The following is a 15,915-nucleotide window of genomic DNA, read 5'->3' on the forward strand; positions in this document are numbered from 1 at the left end:
TGACATCAGATTGACAAGTGTCTGGTGTGACATCTGACTCCTGAACTCGGTCTTGATGTGCCTCACCATGCTGAAGGCTCTTTCCACATCACAATTGGAGTTCGGCAGCACCAGTAGCAGTTTCATCAGCTTGCACAGTTTGCCCCAGAACTCTTCAACTTGTAAATTTCTGTAATTTGGGACCAGTGCTTGCAGGTTAGTTGAGACATAATCTAGGACATCCAAGTGGAGTTATTCTCACTATGGCAAACAGTACAGCGGGCAAGACTTAAATTGTTTTTTACTTTTATCAAATATGGGTACACTTTCGAGTAGTCAAAGGTGAAATGAGTTTTGTATTTTCTCTTTTTGGAAGGCCCTGCCTCCGCTTTCCCTGCCTCTGCTCATGCTGTCCAGGAGAAGAATAAAAAAAAAAACACTGCCCACCCAATAATCCACTAAAAACTGATTGGCTGACTGACAGACTCTTTGCAGAGAACAGGCCAACCAGAACCCTCTGTGTTTTGCATGCGCTTCATGAATATGCACTGTTAGGATTTTCGGAACATAAAAAACGTACATTTAATATGGGAAGTTTCCCGGCATTCACCCACGTGGTCTTTTGTTCAAAATGGCGCCGGCCATGCTCCCTTTGTTCAAAATGGCGCCGGCCATGCTCCCTTCCTGACTCCTACCGAGGGGGGGGAGGCGGAGCCCTGGGCTTTTTAGCACATTTCATTGGCTCCACCAGCAGTAAAGGAGGAGGAGCCTAGCTTAGTTTAAAAGAACGGCGCGCTCAGACGCCGGGGCTCTCTCTTCTTGGCTGGCGATCGTTTTTGATTGCAGGAGAAAGGAGCGTCGATCGGCTTAGCTCTGACATATATTCACAGATCGTTTTTACACTTAATAAAGTGTTTTGGAAGAGTACTTTCTGGATTCTCTGACTGCTTTCTTCAGGACCTCCCAACAAAAGATCCGTCCTAACAGATGGTAGCAGAGGACGGTCGTAGAGATCTGAAATAGCATCAAATTGATTCAGCTGACTGAGCTAAAGACCGAGATTCCGAGGATCTTTTGTACTCAGTACAAGGCGCGCCTATACAAGGTAAACAGATGTTCTCTGTATATATTAGCTGCATTTATTATTTAGCGTAGTGAGTGTGAAAGTGAATCTCGGAATCCGTAAGTGTCTGATTAAATTACTAAAGTATCATTAGATAGTTTAAAACTGTGAATATATGCCGAAGCTAAAAATGTGTGTTTGCTGATTGCTGAATCTGTTTCAAAAGCAGGGGCGCGTGATTCGAATGATCTAAGTTTTAACGAGTCTGGGACTGGGTTAATTCTATATGTTCTGCCCTCGCTAAGAGTTTGTGTCCCTTTCTTAACTAGACAGACGGACAACTCCCTCCAAAATACAGTTTAGTCAGGTGTCAATTTATTAACGTTCCAACTTGCACTGTGTTTATTGGAATGGAGTAAAACTGAAATGCAAATACAAACAATAGAGACGATGAGAACTCAATACATCACATGCACAGAGCCTTTTACAAGTATTACACAATGTAAACATTAAGTTTAACGTGTGCGTAAAATTGCGCTAACAAGTTAGCATTCATGCTACAAACGAATCGCTATGAAATAACGCCCGTATGAAGTTACTTTCGTTTTCTAAAAACAGTATAGAGTTCGCTAAATAATCGCAAACAACAGGCGATATAAAGTTTAGTACTTACAGACGATGCTTCCCTCACGAACTGCAAAACTATGAACTTTATGTGTTTTATAATGCTACTGATGTTACCCCATGCACGCTTTTCAGCCGAACATAACAACCTTGCAACTCGCGCCAGGTCAAAGTTAATCGCTATGGCAACGTCATAAACAAAATGCTGCTTAAAGCTGCAAGTGTCCTTTTAAGTGTCCTCGCACAACAAACTCGAACCATAACACTCCCCGCCTGGCATCTTACATGCCATCTCGAACCTGGCGGTCATATAGTCTCTGGGGAAAGGAGCAGAACAGTCTCTGTGATTGGACGTGAGAGGACTTTAGGTGAACCTCCCTTTGTAATCTTGACCTCTACTTTCCTCACCTTCCCATCTTTACTTGGAAGAGTTTTCGATACAACTCCCATAGGCCAGTCATTTCTTTTGGCTTGGCTATCCTTCAATAAAACAACATCTCCCTCTTGCAGATTAGGGACTTCACGTTGCCACTTCTTACGACTTTGCAAGGTGGTAAGATATTCCTTTCTCCAGCGTTGCCAAAAAGCGTTAGCGAGACTTTGGACTCTTTTCCATTGACGGCCATACAAGTCCTTGTCGTCGTATTCCCCAGGAGGTGGTAGAAGAACACCAATTTTTTGCGTAAGCAGCGTTGCAGGTGTTAAGATTTGAGGGTTTTCAGGGTCAGAGGAAACAGGAACTAGGGGTCGAGCGTTCACGATGGCTGAAACCTCCGCCATAAATGTGGTTAAGACCTCGTGGGTGAGCTTTGATGCCGGGACCTTTGGCAGCATAGCGTCCAGTATGCGTCTCGCAATTCCAATCATGCGCTCCCAGCTTCCACCCATGTGAGATAAATGGGGTGGATTGAAAACCCATGTGCATCCCGCAGCATTTAGGTATTTGTGGAGCTTTGAGTCACGGTTTGTAGAGTCGAACTTTAACTCCTTGCATGCACCAACGAAATTAGTGCCACAGTCTGACCGTAGTTGCTTGGCTGGTCCGTGGATGGCAAAGAAGCGCCGGAGTGCGTTAATGAAACTGGATGAATCCATTGACTCTATTACCTCAATATGGATCGCCCTGGTACTCATGCACGTGAATAGCACTGCCCAGCGTTTGCTATGAGCCAGTCCCCCTCTGGTGCGGTGCGCTGTTACAGTCCATGGTCCGAATACATCCAAACCTACGTAGGAGAACGGAGGGTCAGTATTCAAGCGGTCTATGGGTAGATCTGACATTTTTTGAACGTTTCTTTGTCCACGTAGCTTCTTGCAGGTGACGCACTGGTAGATTACGCGTCTAATGTGACGTTTTCCGCCTATAACCCAGAAACCTGCAGACCTCACGGCTCCCTCTGTAAAATGTCGACCTTGATGCTGGACTAGTTCGTGGTAATGTCGAATTATTAGTGTTGTGACGTGGCTATGCCCAGGAAGAATCAAAGGGTTGGTTTCGTTTTCCTCCAGGTTTGCTTGAGGAAGGCGCCCTCCAACGCGAAGGAGGCCAGAAGCATCAATGTAGGGGCAGAGTTTGATGAGAGGACTGTTTTTAGGGATAGGGGCGTCCCTCTTTATATGTTTTAACTCCTCTGCAAAAGCCTCCTGTTGCAAACTCCCGATGACTAAGTTCTGAGCCTTTTTCAGATGTTCTTGAGTGCAGGCCTTCTGCGCATGGTCCTGTTTGGCACGGTGGGCAAGGTGCACCAGTCTAGCGACGCCACGTGTCAGAGAATTCCAGCTCGAAAACCTGTCAAAGCGTTTAGTTCCTAACGCATTACTGGTGATTTTCGTGGTCAACGTAGTAACTTGAGGGCGAATCTCTGTGTCGGTTCCTGGGTCAACTAAGTCGTAATGAAGGTGTTGAGGTAGGTTGCCTTCTGAAGACTTAAATAAGAAGTCTGGTCCTGTTAGCCAGGTGCTTTGGGCTAAAGCACTTGCAGGGATGGATCTTGTGGCATGGTCTGCTGGGTTTTGGTTGGTGGGAACATATTTCCACTGCTCTGGACGACTGGCTCGCCTTATACGAAGCACTCTATTGCTCACATATACATAGAACCTTCTGGTTTCGTTGTGAATGTAACCCAAGACCACTTTGCTGTCTGAATAAAAGGTTACTGCATCTAGATGAGTGTCCAGATCGTCGGTTATGGTTTCCGCCAATTCGACCGCTAAGACCGCCGCACATAGTTCCAGTCTCGGGACCGTGATTTCAGGTCGGGGAGCGAGCTTGGCCTTACCCAACACGAAGCCGACGTCTGTGTTGCCATTTGCGTCGATGACTCGAAGGTAAGCCACAGCTGCCACGGCATAAGTGGATGCATCGCAAAAGACACATAACTCCTTTGCCTTTGCACAAATTAGTGAGATAGGGTTATAGGTGCGTGGAATTTTTACCTTTTCGAGTTCACTGAGTGAGTCTCTCCAGTTTTCCCACTCCTTGAGCTTGTCTGGGGGCAGAGGAGAGTCCCATTCGAATGCTGTTGTGGTGAGCTCCCTTAGTAGAGATCTTCCACGGATGCTCACAGGTGCAGCGAACCCCAGTGGGTCAAACAAGCTGTTGATAGTGGATAGCACCCCTCGTCTCGTGTAAGGTTTTTTCTCTTTTGACACCTGAAAGGTGAACTCATCGGTGGATATGTCCCAGCTAATTCCAAGACTTCGCTGCAGAGGTAAGAAGTCGAAGTCTAGATCGAGGTTCTTTAATTCTTTAGCAAGGTCGTCTTGCGGAAATGCTTTCACGACCACTTCTCTGTTGGACATCACCTTGTGGAGCCTTAGGTTTGAGAGGGCCAGCATCTTTTGGGTGTTTTTTAGAAGGGTTGTAGCCTCTTCTTCGGTCGGTAGGGATATGAGACCGTCGTCTACATAAAAGTTCCTATCAACGAACTGCCGGGCCTCTTTTCCATACACCAATTCTCCTGCAAGTGCTGCTCTCCTAAGGCCGTATATGGCTACAGCTGGGGATGGGCTGTTGCCAAAAACATGAACACACATTTGATATTCCACCACTTCGTCATCGAGGTCGTTGTTCCGGTACCAAAGGAAGCGTAAGAAGTCTCTGTGACCTTCTTTGACGTAGAAGCAGTGAAACATTTGTTGCACGTCGGCTGTAACTGCTACTGGCTCTTTCCTAAAGCGCAGCAAAACCCCCAGTAAACTGTTGTTTAGATTAGGCCCCGTTAGAAGTACATCGTTCAGAGACACACCTTGATAGCATGCACTAGAGTCAAATACTACCCTAATTTGGTCTGGTTTTCGAGGGTGGTATACACCGAAGATGGGTAGGTACCAGCACTCCTCTTTGGCTTGTAGCGAAGGAGCTAGTTCAGCGTGGCCGTTCTCAAACATCTTGTCCATGAAGGCTATGAAGTTTTCCCTCATTACTTGTCGTTTTTTGAGTGTTTTGGACAGTGACATGAGGCGATTATAAGCTTCCTTACGGTTGTTGGGCAGACGAGTTCTCGGGCTGCGAAAGGGTAGTGGGGCTGTCCAGCTATTGGATGCGTCTTGTTGGAACTCCTTATCCATCATTCTGAGGAATGTTAAGTCTTCTATGGACAGAGCAGTTTTGTCGTCCTCGTTAGTGTGGGTAAAGATGGTTTCTCCAAATGTTTTACCTTCGATGGCCACTGTGTGTTTGTTTCATGGAGTGGCACTACTGTAGGCTTGATATGGTCGACTGCATGGCTCTTTGATCTGAATCATGTTTGGACATGGGCTCAGAAGGCTTGGGCGGCCATTTCTTAGTATGTTGGTCTTGAAGTTGTTCACTGTGGAAGGTTTGTGAATACCATCAAGGCACACGTCTCCAACTATTACCCATCCGAGGGCTACTTTCTGGGCAAATGGTGCGTGTGAGGGACCGTTAAGTTGCTCTAGTACCTTGTGTACCTGGATGAGGTCCCTGCCGAGGAGAAGCAGTATCTCGGCCTTGGGGTCTAACTTGGGAATCTTGTCAGCTATGGACTTCAGATGGGGCTGATATTTTGCAGCTTCGGGTGTGGGTATCTCGGCCCTGTTGTCAGGCAACATGTCACATTCGACAAGTGTAGGAAGTGCAAAGCTGACCTCGTGGTTTATTGACTCTACCACGAACCCCGATGCTCTTCTGCCTGTCGTCTCTGACACCCCTGTACATGTTTTCAATGTGTATGGAGCGAAGTCGTTTGCTACCTGGAATAGGTCAAAGAAGGCAGATCTAACAAGCGACTTGTTGCTCTGATCGTCGAGGATTGCGTATGTTCTTATTTTTCTGTCTGGTTGTCTTTCAAGGTAGATGTAGACGAGACAAATTTTGGAGCATGACCTTCCTGCTAGTTTCTCCTCCCCACAAACCTGAGTGCAGGTGCTAGCAACTGGAAGCTTGCAATTTTCCTCTTCCTCCCCGCCATGGTGTACGGAAGGGCCGAGGGTTCCCCTTTTAACCCAAGGGGCAGGACCAGCATGTAGGGCTGAAACGTGCTTGCTGCTGTCGCACTCTGAGCAGCGGATGACTGCATCACAGACCTTAGCTTGGTGAGCCGTTGATGAACAGCAGCGGAAACAAATTGAATTTTCTTTAAGAAAGGCCTTACGGTTTTCAAGGGACCTTTCTCTAAATCCTCTGCACCTTGCCAATGGGTGAGGTTTCTTGTGAAGGGGACACTGCTTATTGATGTCTGCCATTCTTTCAGATTCGTCCTCTTGGAGAGCTTTGCCTTGGATATGTACCTAAATTGTTTAAAAGTGCTGTTATTAAACCACTGATTAAAAAACCTAATCTTGATCCACATGTACTAGCTAATTATAGGCCAATTTCAAACCTTCCTTTTGTCTCTAAGATATTAGAAAAAGTAGTTTCCAAACAGTTATGTTCTTATTTGAATGAAAATTGTATTCATGAAAAATTTCAATCAGGATTTAGACCCAATCATAGTACCGAAACCGCATTAATTAGAGTAGTTAACGAGTTGTTAATGTCTTCTGATAATGGATGTGTCTCTTTTCTTGTTCTATTAGATCTTAGCGCAGCGTTTGATACGGTCGATCATAACATTTTACTGGAGAGGCTAGAAAATACAGTAGGTGTTAAAGGACTCGCACTCTCTTGGTTTAAATCATATCTGACTGACCGCTCTCAATTCGTTTATGTAAATAATAAATGCTCGGAAACTACAAAAGTAAAGTATGGTGTTCCACAGGGGTCGGTACTGGGACCGCTATTATTTACACTCTATATGCTTCCACTAGGTGAAATTATTCATAAACATGGCATAAACTTTCACTGCTATGCAGATGACACACAGCTGTATATATCAGCCAAACCAAATGATACTGACACAATCAGTAAGATAGAAGATTGTGTAAACGACATAAAAAACTGGATGTCGTGTAATTTTCTTTTACTTAATTCAGATAAAACAGAGGTTTTACTTGTTGGCTCTAAAGCTGCAAGAGACAAGTTGTCTAACCTGGTGCTAAACTTAAACACGTTCTCTGTTACTCCCAGCCCAGATGTAAAAAACTTAGGTGTCACAATAGATTCAGATCTCTCATTTGATACACACGTTAATAATATTACTAGAGTTGCTTTCTATCATTTGCGTAACATTTCTAAAATAAGAAATATACTATCTGTTAATGACGCCGAAAAACTGATCCATGCGTTTATAAGTTCTCGGTTAGATTATTGTAATGCTCTTCTAACTGGATGCTCTGGTAGATCCTTAAACAAACTCCAGTTAGTTCAAAATGCAGCAGCTCGAGTGCTAACTAGAACTAAAAAATTTGACCATATTACTCCTGTTCTATCATCTCTACACTGGCTGCCAGTTAAATTTCGCATTGATTACAAAATACTTTTACTAACTTATAAAGCGCTACATGGTCTGGCTCCACAGTATCTGAGTGAACTTATTAATCACTACAGCCCAGCGCGTCCACTTCGTTCACAAGATGCAGGGTTACTTATAGTTCCTAAAATTAAAAAGATCACGGCTGGTGGAAGAGCGTTTTCCTACAAAGCTCCACAACTCTGGAATAATCTTCCTGCCTCTATTCGGGATTCGGACACAGTCTCAATGTTTAAGTCTAGACTGAAAACATATTTATTTTCTCAGGCTTTTGATTAGTATAGACAAAGGCGCAGAGCTTGGGGGTTCTTGGTCATAGAAACTTGTGGTGATCAGGGATGTTGGGTTGCTGTCGTTCTGCCTCTCTTGTCCGATCACTCAGGTTTGGTGACGGTGGGGAGATGGGCGCTGATGTCCTGTGAAAGCCTTCATGACCTAGTTACCTGCTCGCTCTCCCTTTTAGTTATGCTGTAATAATTAGGGCTGCCGGAGTCTAAAACTCTCTGTAAAACTGTTTGTCAACCAGCATTGTACATTATTGACTACATTCTCTGTTGTTTTACCCCGAGGGCATTCTGATGGAAACCTGTTTACCCGCCGAGGTTAAGGATTGAAGTCGAGACTGCCGGGACAACGATGCTTCTCCTGTCAGATGTGACGGGTCTGGAGTAATTGCAACGACAAGAAATCACTACAGACTTTATTGAAGACTAGAGCGGATAACAACTCTATTATTATTTAATTGTTTATTTATCTATTTATTACCAGTTATGACTTTTTGATCATTTAATTCTGTGTTTGTATGATTTGTGTAAATCGTGTATTTATTTAAAGTATCCTCCAGGCCACCCATGAAGGATGGGCCCTGCTGAGTCTGGTTCCTCTCAAGGTTTCTTCCTGTAATTTTCAGGGAGTTTTTCCTTGCCACAGTCGCCCTCGGCTTGCTCAACAGGGGTTTTTGTATCTGTTGGTCCTGGATTTTGTAAAGTTGCTTTGAGACAATGTCTATTGTAAAAAGCGCTATATAAATAAAGTTGACTTGACTTGACTTGACTTTGTTGATTTCTATTTTATGTACTGTGACCGGCGTTTTTAAATAATGCGGTGGGGCTCTCTGTCCTTTAGGGGCCAGTAGGTGAGAAGGTGTGGTTTGGAAACTGGGGTCGTTCCTCATTCTTGCTTCGTTGCGAATGAAGTTGGAGAAAAATGAAAATGGAGGAAAAACGACTCCATATCTTTGCTTGAACCTGCTTCCTTCCGACATCCACCTTTCTTGTAATGAGGTTGGCAGCTTCTCCAGGATAGGGCCAATGCCACGTGCAGTGTCTAGATAAGACAGGCCAGGCAGGTATCCTTCGGCATTTGCTGCCTCTAACTCGAGCATGAGGTCACCTAGCTCTCTCAGACGATGTGGTTCTTTGTTAGTCATCTTTGGAAAGTGTTCAATTTTGTTAAAAAGTGCTGCTTCCATGGCTTCAACGGACCCATAGCACTCTTGCAATCTATCCCAGGCTCTGCTGAGACCAAGGGCAGGATGGTTAACGTTCACCGACCTTATCCTTTTGACATGTTCGGCTGACTCTGTGCCTAGTTATTTGATAAGCAAATCGAGTTCTTCGCTTGGCTTGAGGTCCAGTCCTTCAATCGTATTTATGAAAGTAGACCTCCATGAGCGGTAGTTTTCTACCTTGTCATCAAATTTGGTGAGCCCTGCTGTAAGCAAGTCGCGGCGTGCTAGGAATTTGGCCAAGTCCATTGTGTTTGAATTACCAGACTGGAACCCGTTGGCCTTGTTATTGTAAGAAGTAAAGGGCTTGTTGTCTGATGAAGCTTGTAATGGGTGTCCATCCAATGGCACATCATGGAACCCTTTGACGTTAATGGAGAATTCGCCAGGATGCTTTGGTGAGACGAACGGCTGATGAACTTTGGTGTCATGTGGCTGGGCGTCTTGGTTAAAGGATGCTTGAGAAGCCTTTATGTAACTGTATTGGTCTTGGACGTACCTTTCAGTTCTCTGGGAGGATAGACGTGATGTTTCCTGCTCCCTGTCACTTGTATTTGGCGACTGTGCTAGCTCTACTGCATCGACTGCCGCTTCAAACACTGTAGCTTCGGCTAAGGCTGCTTCTGCTTCTCGTTCCTGCTGTAGCACTTTGAGGGTGGCTTCTAACCGTGTCTCTTCGACCCTTAGCTGAGCTCTTTTTACCTTTACTTCAAGCTCTTTCTGCGCGTAGGACGCTCTTTTAACGGCGGCTTCTGCTTTGGCACGTGCTTCGACGGCCGCTAGGCTGGCTGCTGACCGGCTGGAACGTCTGGAGGATTTAGACGAGCTCGTACAAACTGACCTGGTTTCTAAACTCTTGTCGTTCCCCGCTGACATGTTTAATGCTGGTCAGGTGCAAACTGATATGTCCTCCGTATGACAAGATGTGAAGCCGTCTTTTTACTGTTCTGCCCTCGCTAAGAGTTTGTGTCCCTTTCTTAACTAGACAGACGGACAACTCCCTCCAAAATACAGTTTAGTCAGGTGTCAATTTATTAACGTTCCAACTTGCACTGTGTTTATTGGAATGGAGTAAAACTGAAATGCAAATACAAACAATAGAGACGATGAGAACTCAATACATCACATGCACAGAGCCTTTTACAAGTATTACACAATGTAAACATTAAGTTTAACGTGTGCGTAAAATTGCGCTAACAAGTTAGCATTCATGCTACAAACGAATCGCTATGAAATAACGCCCGTATGAAGTTACTTTCGTTTTCTAAAAACAGTATAGAGTTCGCTAAATAATCGCAAACAACAGGCGATATAAAGTTTAGTACTTACAGACGATGCTTCCCTCACGAACTGCAAAACTATGAACTTTATGTGTTTTATAATGCTACTGATGTTACCCCATGCACGCTTTTCAGCCGAACATAACAACCTTGCAACTCGCGCCAGGTCAAAGTTAATCGCTATGGCAACGTCATAAACAAAATGCTGCTTAAAGCTGCAAGTGTCCTTTTAAGTGTCCTCGCACAACAAACTCGAACCATAACACTATAGATCTAAAAATTTCGAGCGTTGGAGATCTAAGAGTCTGGCAGTTCAAAGAACGGGATTCTATGATTCGAGCGTTGGAAATATTAGAGTCTGGCAGTTCAAAGAACAGGATTCTATAATTCGAGCGTTGTAAAACTTAGAGTCTGGCAGCTCCAAGAGCGGGATTCTATGAATGAGCGAGCGTTGGAGATCTAAGAGTCTGGCAGTTCAAAGAACGGGATTCTATGATTCGAGCGTTGGAAATCTTAAGAGTCTGGCAGTTCAAAGAACGGGGTTCTATGAATAAGATTGTTCTAAAATTCGGACTTGACTGTTCTGGGAACAGAGTTCGGTTAATTAGATTACCCTAAATTCTAAATTTGGTTCAAAATAGTACATCAGGAGCTTTGTTTGTCAGTGTTTCTGTGTATATTCGTCTGCGAACCGCGGGTGAAACCGTGGGTGAGCAGTTCACTTTATCTGTTACCTTTTGTTTGTCAACCATCTTGCCCACGTGTGTTTTTTCTATCTGTCCGCCATCTTGGCTCTGGGCGCGCAGCGTGATATCTTGCTGTATGTCGGCCATTTCGGCTCTTTATGCGCAGCGCATTTCTGTCGGATATCTTTGTCTTTGTATGCCTGGATTGGGTAAGTGCTGCAGTTAATTTTATAATTTAATTTAATTTTATAATCTTAAGATAACTGAGTTAAGATGAAGTATTTGTTATGGTACCTTATTAAGTGTGTTTTAATGTGGGTGGCGTCTGAAAGAATCCAGTGAGTTTTGCGACGGGGAGTCGAGTCTTTTGTCTCGGTTCCTTTTGAAGAGCCGCGTATTTACATGGCGACTCCCGGAAGAGTCGGTTCCTTTGTTTCGGTTAGAAGAGCCGGTTCATAGATTCGAATCATTTTACGACACATCGCTAGTGATTATACAGTTTGAAAAAGTTTTGTCATTTGAAATGACACATTACACATCCCTAACTGTTTTAATTGTTGCATCAACATGTTTCTTCTATTGCATTTGAGTTAAGGACAACGTTTCTTCTATTGCATTTGAATTAAAGACTACTGTTGTGAGGTTTGTATCCACTCCTGTTTACATTACACAGAGGAGACCCCCTGCTGTTTACCCGGTGAGTACATTTTAAATGTTACTTTCTACTTTTTACTTGAGTAGATTTTTAGAGTAGTAACTTTACTTGTAATTAAGTAAGGATTCATTGGAGTAATAGTACTTTTACTTGGATACAGTTTTTTTTTTTTTGGTACTCTTTCCACCTCTGATTAAGACATATGTTAATATATTAGATTATATATTGTCAAAGCTTGTGTTTGTTTAAGAGTGATGTCGTGTTTTTCTCTGTATACAAATGCTGAATACAAGTAAAAGGTAAAAGCTAATATATCGTCATTGTTTCTAAAATATTGTGTGGTTGTAAAGGGTGAGATTTCATGGACTGTCGCAGGGTTCAGAGGGTTACATGTGAGGCCTTTCAATGTTGGTGTTTTTGGCTGTTTTTCTGGGATTTGTATTGTTCATGTCGGTATCGGAATTGTGTCGTGTCGACCGAGGTTGGGAGTTGTGTCGTGATATGGGTTTTGGCCATATCGTCCAGCCCTAGTGTGGGGGTTGTGAAGTTAGGAACACATGTCTACGTGATCCAAAAGTTTAAGGCCTCCATTGTAGTGTTGATGTTAAACTTTAGAAATACTGTATGTGCTCCCCTCTGTAGTTGATAGTGAATTGGAGAAAGCTAAAAGGTTGAAAAAATTTACTTTTAAATGGGTTTTAATATCTGTTGAAAATGATTTAGCTCTGACACAGATTATAGTCCAACATAAGAAGCCATTTGTTGAAGCGTGAATTCTGCCCCCGCTGAAAATCACACACACACACCCACTGAGGAGAAACAGGAAGTAACCAATTCAGCACAGATGGCGCCGCCCGACACAGCTGTGCTGAGCTGCGCCCCTCCCCATAGGTAGTGTCAGCCATTTCTGAGCAGACGGCCACCTCCCTCCCGTCTCTCACTCTCACACATACCTCAAATACCACACCCAGCGCTCCTGTTTTACAGCACACACAAACACACTGATAATGAGCATCAGAGTGAACAAGGTAAAATGCAAGGTAGGGTTGTCAGGCCTAAAATTAGGGCCAGTAACAGTAGAGAAGGTGTATTACTGGTGAGGATCTGGATGTGGAATGAAAGGAAAGGAAAGTTGAGTGAAAATGAAGCTTTTGGCAGATATGAGAGGGACTTGAGACGGTTATCAAATCAGCTAGAAACTTCAAGGGCTGAGTTTGACATAAGGATGGGAACAGGTGAGACTGGCCATGAAGAGCCAAAATGCACTAAAACTGGTAGCCCTGTGTCTAGCTGTCTTACTGACACAGAACCTTTTGAGCAGTAACACCGTGTTGATTCAAAATGTTGATGACTTGCTAATTGCTTGTACTTCTGAAGAGCTCTGGTTACAGGATACTGTTACCATTCTTACTCATCTGGCGAACTTAGGATACAAAGTCAACAAAGCCAAACTGCAGATATGCCGTCCTGTCGTGACATTTCTAGGATGGAGGGTTTCCAGCAAGGGTCACTCCCTGACTGCTGACACCAGAGGTTGCATTCTAAATCACCCGAAGCCAACTACCGTGAGTCACCTTCTGTCTTTTCTTGGCTTGACAGGTTATTCCAGGAACTACATCCCTAATTACTCAGGCTTGGTTGCACCTTTGAGGGCTGAAATTACCAGGTTAGGTCAAAGAAACCTAACAACCTAAGTAGAGTGGGCCAAGCCCCTTGAGGCTGCTTTTATTGAATTAAAACAGCAACTGACCTTAGCCAGTGACCTACAACAACCGAAATACTCTGACCCTTTCTATTTGGATGTTTCTGAAAAGAATGGCATTATAAATGCAGTTCTTTTTCAGAAAAGGGGGGAGTGGAGAGCTGTACTCTTGTACCATAGCTCAAGATTGGACCCTGTGGTAACAGGTCAACCAGGTTCTGTCCACAGCAATGACCAAAACAGCACATTTGGTCATGTCATCCTCTTATTGTCAATACAAGTCATGGTGTGACTGCATTTTTGATTTCCACAGCCTTTACCCTGTCAAGAGCGAGAAAAGACAGAATCAATAGTATTCTCACTCAACCTCATATCTCATACACTACAGGGAAGATGGTGAACATCATGACTGTATTACTCTATCTATTTTTCTGGGCCTGATAGGAATCCTGAATTGGAAATGTTTGTGAAAGGATTTGCATCCAGAGATGCTGCAACAGACAGGAAACAAGTGGGCTTAGTTAAAATTTTAGCAAATGATACTTTGTGTCATTGTCCCTCCTATTCAATTTATTGGCTTAAACTGTTGAACTACATGCTTTAATAACAGCCTCTAGACTGGCTGAAAGCAAAACTGCTTACATGTTTATGAACTAAACTTTCACATATGGAATCGAACAATTGGTTGTATTTGGTGGGAGAGTGTTTTGTTTTGACTAATTTAAATTTGGAAATCGCCCACCATACCTTGTTGCACAACTTGTGGGTGCAATTCTGCTGCCCAAACAGAGAGCCATTTTGTAAATTGTGCATATTCTAGTTTTGTTCCAATTTTACAGGACAATGCCAGAGGTGACACTGCCGACAAAGCTGTTACACACCTTCCACTGCTCACTAACGACATTATTTGTTTACAGGTCCAGCTAACACCAGACTTTGATTGAACTAACTTTAAAATTCTGTGCTTTCCAACAGGATAAACACATTTAGAAGGTTCTGATTGTGTGTCTCCTGATGTTTGGAGATGTCCAGTGGGCAAACCATGTCTTACTAAAATACTATACCATACCAAATTGACCCATGAGTAGAACCATGTGTCAAACAGGGGGGGACACAATAAAACAATCTATGCAAATCTAGATAATAAAAAACCTGCCAAATGCAACAAGGGCTCCTAGTGAAGGACATCCTGTCTCTAATAATCTTTTGAACTGGGACAACATTGTGTCTATTACCCAGCTACTGGAGGAGCTGTGAAGAGGGAAATCGGCACCAAACACTGAAAATAATAATTCTCATACAGATGAGCATGAGATAAACAATAAAAAATTGCCTTTAGGCCGTTCTGTTTGGACAACTCTACAAAGACATGGATTGAAAATATTTAATGGACAAAATTCTAATCGGACACAGGCAAAAATGCAGATTTAATGCTTGGTTGCCGTCAATTTTTTAATTATTTTTGTTTCAGTTGCCCACATCTGGTGGAAAGAGGTTAAGAGGGGTCGGTCTCTGCATATGCGGAGTCTTCACACTGATCTCGTTTAGGTTTATTTAATGTTTTATTTTCAAGATTTGATTGTAAAATTTGAATAAAGGGGGGAGTATAATGGCAGGAATGAGAGTTTATGTTTAATATGCTGCTTTGTGTATTAAATCCTGTGATACATTGTGCTGGGGCAGCTGGACTGGCAGACCTACGGATATGCATGCAGATTCAGGGACGCCTGGTGAAGGTAATCTTCAGCCTTACTTCCTGTTTAGAGAAAAGGGAGTTGTAGCAATCTGTAGTATCTCTCAGCGCTGCTGCTTGCACGGACTCAGATGAGATGGACTCAGGTGAGATTAACCGTTTGCGACCCTGCGGTCACATATGAGGACATTACATTTTGACTTTGTTATGCCTTATTCCTTGACCTGCTAAACCTAGACCGATTGTTCCCATTAGTGGAAATTTTTTGTCTGCCATCTAGTGGTAGCAAAAGTACTAGAACACTAATAAAGTTTGTTTGCTTCTTTATTAAGATTTTGACATTATGTTTTGCACTTTAGTTACATTTATGACAGAAACGGTGGTTGCTCATTGTACAAGATTCAGGTTATATCAGGCACAGACATGGACAGTTCAGTGTCTCTGGTTCGCCTCACTTGCATGTCTTTGGACTGTGGGAGGAAACCGGAGCACCCGGGGGAAACCCACACGACAACATGCGGGCTCCGCGGAGGGGGAACCTTCTTGCTGTGACAGTGTGCGACAGTGCTGCCCACTGAGCCAGCCCAACTAATAAGGTTAAAAACATAAGGAATAGGAAAAATACATTGAAAAAATCAAAGCTCGGGTCTCAGGAGATTAAATATAATTGCTTGCACGGACTTCGGTAAGATTCAATTTAATTGGTAATATTTTTTGGAAATTGTTAATTGGCAATTGTTAATATTTAATGCTTGTGTTGTATCCGATTAATCTTTTCTAGCTAATTGATCAGGTCAACTCACTCATTTTATAATTAAGAGGTTTATTGAAAAGTTACAAAGAAATCGGCTCT

This window comes from Trichomycterus rosablanca, chromosome 4 (assembly GCF_030014385.1).
Source record: "Trichomycterus rosablanca isolate fTriRos1 chromosome 4, fTriRos1.hap1, whole genome shotgun sequence".
In the NCBI taxonomy this organism is placed as follows: Eukaryota; Metazoa; Chordata; class Actinopteri; order Siluriformes; family Trichomycteridae; genus Trichomycterus; species Trichomycterus rosablanca.